The sequence below is a fragment of the Microtus pennsylvanicus genome, chromosome 3 (genome assembly GCF_037038515.1).
Source record: "Microtus pennsylvanicus isolate mMicPen1 chromosome 3, mMicPen1.hap1, whole genome shotgun sequence".
Taxonomy (NCBI): domain Eukaryota; kingdom Metazoa; phylum Chordata; class Mammalia; order Rodentia; family Cricetidae; genus Microtus; species Microtus pennsylvanicus.
In genome coordinates, this window is record NC_134581.1 from 42,783,633 (window position 1) to 42,790,636 (window position 7,004).

Consider the following 7,004-nt stretch of genomic DNA (forward strand, 5'->3'; position numbering starts at 1 on the left):
AAGCTACATCAGAAACATTTATACATATAACAAAATTGACCTTAAATCTCTATCAATGCAAATTATTCATACCTATATCATTTCCCCCTTTAAATGTAAAAGAACATTTATAAACCATATTTGGGAACATGGGCGCAGTTTTTTCTCTCCAAACTGCTTCCTGCTGAATGGGGGCGTCGTTAATTAGGTCTTTCATGGTATAACCTGTGTGCTAGTTTCATCTCAGTTGGCAGTTGAGCAAAGCAATTTTCTGAAGATGTTCACAGCAACCCTTCAGGAGGACGTGGTCCATCATACCAAATCGGAATAGAAGAAATCCATAGAGTCTCATCCTCTGTGAAAACAAAAGAAGACTCTCTCCAAAGCATCATATCCTTAGACCCAAATTCTGAAATCGTAATACCCTTATACCCATTCTGGTTTAGCTTGGCAGCCCATGTAATGAAATGTCTCTTTGTACTTAGCTCCTTCACAGTCAAAAATTTTAAAGAAAACACAATGTACATAATCCAGACTCTCTGTGAATTTTCCATCTTTACGCGGCTTATTTTTATTTATATCTATAACTATCTGTACTCTGTCTCTTTAAAGACTTTACTTTTACTTTTTTCTTTTTAAACCATTAACTTTATTCTCTATATTCTTTTTCTTCTCTCTCCCAAGCCTACGTACATTCATCCAACAGTGTGACTCGTTTAGCGGTCTGAATCTGTCCTATTGTGAATCTGCAATTTTTTACTATCCAGGAGCACTTTTGATTTGCGCCTTTAAATCATTAGGCGCTTAAGAATCTAAGCTGAGACATTCCTAAGTTAACTTTTTGCTTTTTGAGCGCACATCTTTGACCAGGCTGTCTTTGAACTCTCAGAGATCCGCCTGTCTCTGCCTCCCAGGCATTGGGATTAAAGGCGTGTGCTACTACACCTTGAACTCACAGAGATCTGTTTATCTCTGCCTTCTAAGCACTGGGATTAAAGGCGTGTGCTACCACACCTTGAAGTCACAGAAGTTTGCTTTAAGAATTTTAACTTTTAGTCTGCATATATTTTTAACACACTTTAAACCATTCAGAAATTTTCTGTCTTTGAATCTCTCTTTACTGTATATCTCTCTTTTTCTGATGACAAGAGCCTTTAATTTGCCAAGCAATATCAGTAGGACTAAAGGCGTGGCTTTGCCAGCTAGATCCAGTCCATTCCTTAGCTTTCCAGCCTCATGGCTGAGGTACAGGCTGCAAGGTCCCTGCCAGCCAGCGAGCTACAACAGACAACACTCAAATCCTCTCTCGGTAGCCGGCCCTCCTGCCTCAAACAGTCAGAGTTTGCCCTGGCAGGACAGCCCAGAAAGCCGGCATTTTTAAACGGCACAGCTTTTTTCCTGCAACGGCTGAAAACCGAAAAGCATGTGTTCAGCTTTTCATCAACACTGTTTAAGTGTTTTGTGGCAGGACCTCTTAATGAGCCGCAGAGTTTTGCAGCTAAAGCTGAGTCAGGAAGCCTCTTGAGGCTACCAGGTAGGAGCGGCACTCAGCACTTTAATTCTGAGACTGAGTGTGCAGCACAGAAATTCTTTTCATCCAAGTTACATCCAGATCTGACACGCAGAGCACTACGCAGTCTGAAAACACATCTCTGTATGGCAGCAGAAATCCGCCATGCTCTTCCGCCTGCCTAAGCCTGATTCTGCCTTCTGCCCAGGAGCAGGCACGGAGCTCTGAGTCATCGTCAAGGTCTCAGAGCACTCTCCTTCAGATCCCAACCGGGAACACAAACATAAAGCCAGAGTTTGCACTGGCGGCACAGCCCCAGGAAGCCACGCTTTAAAATAACGCAGCTTTTTTTCTGCTGCTGTTGCTGAATCAGGAAATCTCTCTACAGCACGCCACCAACAAACAGCAAAAATCTGTGTTAAATGCTCTCTCCCTTATTTTTAAGCCTTCTCAGGTTTTTTAAGTGGGTTTAGTTAGCCCCACGTTGGGCGCCATTTGTAGTAATAAGGGCGGCGGCAGGGTTGCGTCCCCAAATCCCCAGCCATCTGCCCTGCCCGGCTAGCTTATGCCCCGAAATAATTACACGGACACTGTATTCTTTTAAACACTGCTCTGGCCCATTTCTAATAATCTATGTAGCGCCCCTAGGTGCGCTTACCGGGAAGATTCTAGCCTAAGTCCATCCTGGGTCGGAGCTGGGGCATGGTGTGCGTCTTCCCTGGAGCAGGCAGCATGGCGTCTCTCCTGCGTCTGCTCCGGAGAGCGGAGCTGTGGAGTCTGACCTCACTTCCTCTTCCTCCCAGCGTTCTGCTCTGTTTCCTCCACCCACCTAAGGGTGGGCCTATCAAATGGGCCTAGCAGCTTCTTTTATTGCTTAACCAATGAAATCAACAAATTGATATGACACTCCCCCATCACCTGGAGCAGCTGTACAGAACCATGCGTAGTCAAGGTTTCAGGTGGAGACATAGCCCAATCCTTGGGAAACAGTGTTAATCATAAACAGGAATCAACCTAGTTTGTCTTAATATAAGATGACTTTAAAACTGAAGATGGAAGCAGACTGGTTCTTCAACCCATCCTCACTCCTCAGTAAAATTAACCCACTCATGACAGCAGAGCCCTCGTGGATCTCATCACCTCCTAAAAAGTGCTGCACCTCAAAACTTGCATAATGCATCATGGGTTAAGTTTCCTCCATAACAGGCCTGGCAGAGACAAAGACACTTGAAGATACTTTGTATCTCCAATCTGACTATTGAACAAAGGGCCTCAAAGAAATGGGGCTCTCCCCAGGAATCTCAGAAGGGCCTGGCCAGAACCCCGGAGGGCCTTGCCTTCTGGGAAGTGATTTCCTTCTCACAGTCTCTAACAACTTGTCAGAGCACCTTACAAGATGCCACCGAATCCAGAAAAATGACGAGTCTTCGTGGACAGGACACCGAGACCAAAACTGCTTGAATGTGCATACCTCGGACTCTGTTTACTTTGATCTCACTTCAGGACTTAGAAGACAGACTGGGAAGGTGGGGGATGGCTGGATGCCGTGTCCTTCTTCCCAATATGACCATAAATCCCCTTTTTCTGTTTTCCACTTTTAAATAGGCTGTCTTAATGAGCTCATTGAGGGTGGGTGGCTAGGTCTGACTGAGAGAAGCTGCCCGTCTTGGAAATCTGCCACCTTTTTATCCTCTCCCTCTCTGTCTGCCTACCGGGGAGTCTGTCTGGAGTGTAGACTCTAACTCCTAGTCTCTCACTTCCACATCGGAATACAGAATTTGGGGTAAACGGAAATCTGTGTTGCCCAGCCTCAGATTTGGCTCTAAAAGAACCATCTTTTCCTCTTCAAGGTGAGAAGTGTCTGTCTTGTTTTGTTCTGTACGGAAGAATCCTAGTAGGATGCTGAGGCTCACAAGAGCCAGAGAAATCAAATTTGCGAGACTCATGAAGTTACGCCTTGAGATTGAATTAACAAGCAGTCAGTATGGGGAGGAGACTCTTTTGGGCAGCTGACTTCAAGCTGTCCAGTGAGCTCTGGCAATGCCGCTCTCATTGCCTATGCTGAGGCGGACTTCTCCATGATGCAGCTACCCTACTCCTGAGAGATCATTCAATCAAGCTCCTGTACATAGCCTTGACCACTGTCAACTAATTGGTTTATGAATATAAACAGGGTTCTAGATCAGCTCCTTCTGTCTGTCAGCGCCTGGGATGATTAGGCATTGTTTGCGTCTCTCCAGGAAAAGCCAGAAAGCACAGCAGAACCTGCACAAGGACCTACAGATCCAAATGCGTGTTGGGGAGAGGCAGTCCTGTGCTCCCTGCTGTGGGAGCACAAGCTGTCTAAGGGCAGGACAACGTTTTGGGGGACCCCAGAATGTCTCCCCCTAGGTGTTATGGGGTGACATGCCTCCTTGATGAATGGGATCTACCATGTGAGTACAGGGGTGTCATCCAAACACTGATGGACTAGAGAACATGTTTCCATCCTTGAAAGTATCATGTATGGGCTATGATCTTAGGCAGCACTGTGTGCCCACTGCCATGGGAGACAGGAGATGCAGCTGTGGCTGAGTTCTCTGCCTAGGAAACAAGGGAGGACTTACAATGAGAAAGAAGATGCGTGGAGGGTATTACACATGCCATTCAGATTTGGTAGGAGAAAGAGAAAAAAGAGTGGAGGAGAAGGAGGAATTGTCTTACTATGTCTTACAGCTGGTGCTCTATAAGGGAAAGAGAGTACATATTAGAATCTATACTCAAAAGCCCTTCCGTACCATGGTGTCTTCTAGTGTTGTGAAGAGACACCACGACCACAGCAATTCTTATAAAGGAAAACATTTAATTGGGGTGGCTTACAGTTCAGAGATTTGGTCCACTATCATCATGGCAGAACACAGTGACATGAAGATGTTAGGAATACTTCCTAAGGTGAGCTCCCTGCCAACGCAAAATTCCCAATCAAGCCAAATCAAACAAGCCAAATTAAGAAATATCCAGGTTCTGCGCTCTCGGGTGGCCCTGAGGGGGAACCGGGAAGCCGTGCAAAAGGGTCCACAGGGAGGAAAGAAAAGGGACCACGTGTGTTCCTCTTTCTGAAGATTACTTAAATACCCTGGGGAGTGGTCCTGACCCCACCCAGGACCTGGCCTACTGGGATTTGAAATCCAGACCAGGCCTGGGGGCTGGGATAGATGCGAGGGGCTGGGGCCTAAGCTCCCAACTTGACATTACAGACTCTTTGGATATAGGGGGTGACAGAAAATTGGAGTGGTAATTATGACAAACATTTAGGCTCTCTTTGGAAAAGAAGGGCGTAGACTCAAATCTGGCTACTTCCTGCAGGCATGGGGTGACACGGGGAAGGGAAGAGCTCGGTGTCCACGTTCAGTGAGAGGTGTGGCTGGAAAGGCATCCCATGAACTGTCGTCCCGGAGACGGCAGGCGTCTGTTCCTTGGGGGAGATGAGAAGGCAGGTGTCAAGTGTCTTGAGTAGGCGCCCACCTGCTTGAGCCCGGAGAGATGGTACCAGCATGGGTGTCCCAAGAGCTTGGCAGCCAAGGAGGGGGTGAGGATTACTGTGTGAGGTCCTGCCCATCGAGGTTTGAGAGGCCTGAGTTCAATGGAGAGCTTGGTTAGTTGTTGTTTGATGAGTCCCATTGTCTAGGAGATGTTGAGAGCTTCTGACACCAGCTCCATGACCCTGAGCCATCACATCTGCTGTTTCCCTGGAGACCGGAAACACTTCTATCCATCCTGTAAAAGTGTCCGCAAGGGTTAAGAGATAATGGAGTTTTTTATGAGTAGGCATATGGGTGAAATTAACCTGTCAATCTTTGCCCAGTTGGTGTCCACAAAGCTGGTGTATGAGGAGAGCTCCTTGTGCGTTGGCCTTGGCACATGTCTGGCAGGAGGAGTGAACCTGTAAAATAGAATCTTGGAGATGGGCGGGGTTAAAAGGGGCTCAAAGAAGTGGAACAAAGCTTTGCGGAAGCAGCTAAGGAGATCTCCATCCAGTGAAGGTGCTGGGCAAGCAAGTATCACTAAGAAAGGATGAGAGAAAAATTGTCCTGCAAGAATGCAGGGCAGTGGCAAAGTTTTAAGTGGGGAACATCCAAAAGATGGTGGGTTTCTAGTGTTGTGAAGAGACACCATGACTACAGCAATTCTTATAAAGGAAAATAACTGGGGTGGCTTACAGTTCAGAGATTTGGTCCACTATCATCATGGCAGAACACGGTGACATGAAGACAGGCATGGTGCTTGAGGAGCTGAGAATCCTACATCTTTTTTTGGAGGGGGGGGTTCAAGACAGGATTCTCTGTCTTTGGCTGTCCAGGAACTCATTCTGTAGACCTGGCTGACCTCAAACTCACAGATCTCTGCCTGCCTCTGGCTCCTGAGTGCTGGGATTAAAGGTGTGTGCACCACTGCCCAGCTGAGTCCTACATGTTGATCCACAGGCAGCAGAAGGACGAACAGTACCACACTGGCCAGACTTGATTTTATAAGACCTCAAAGCCCACCCCTACAGTGACAAACTTCCTCCAACAAGGTCATTCCTCCTAACAGTGCCACTGTTGTGGGCTAAACATCCACACACATGAGTCTGTGGGGCTCGTTCCTAGTCAAGCCACCACAGATGGGAGGAATCGGTCCTGAGAAAGCAAGGTGGAAGAGATAAGTAACACCTCTCCAGGTCCGACTTTAATGTGGGGGATGGAGAGACCCATGTTCTGGCACGCAGATGAGGATAGGACTCTTCACAGCAGGACAGAGAAAGAACTTATCTCTGTAGGGACAGTGAGGTTGCTATGGGGCTTTAGTGGTCTGGCTGGGCCCCATGGGGTGTGGTCTTTATGTCATAAGAGAGGCTTCAGGGTTGGTGCAATTTAGACCAGCATACAAACTGGGGTTTATCATGAGAGACTAAAACATTTAGGAGTGGGTGAAGACAAGGGAAAGAAGACAATGGGGCCTGTCCAGGTCACTCAAAAGGATATGTGACGTTCTAGAAAAAGGACTGACCTAAAGTTCTCTGCTCATATGCTCTGGAATGCTAGAGTCTGAATGGAAGCTTCCTAAGGGGGTAAATGGAATAGAAGCTAGAAGGGTACAGGTGAACAAGATTAAACTAAACCTACACAGGTTAAGTACATCACACACCCAGGGGAAACTGTACATAAGGTGGAAATTGTATACCCAGACCTAAGCCATTTTAGCAGCCAGGGGTGGCTAACCACGGCAATGGCCATGATCCAGGGCCATGTCCTCTCAGAACCAGGGAGCTGGCTCCAGTAACAGACATAACAGGAAGAGCATAGCCCTCCTCTATCACGATCCTGGACTGAGCGAAGCACATTGAGCCAGGCTTGCTGCGCTATTGTGGGTAGGAAGGTGTGTGATGGCCTCCTGACAGCGTGTGAGAATGAGGGTGAGTATCCCTCCAGCCAACATTCCCCTTGTCACAGCTGGTGACAGCAATGACGACATCGTTTCATCCTTTTTTTTAAAG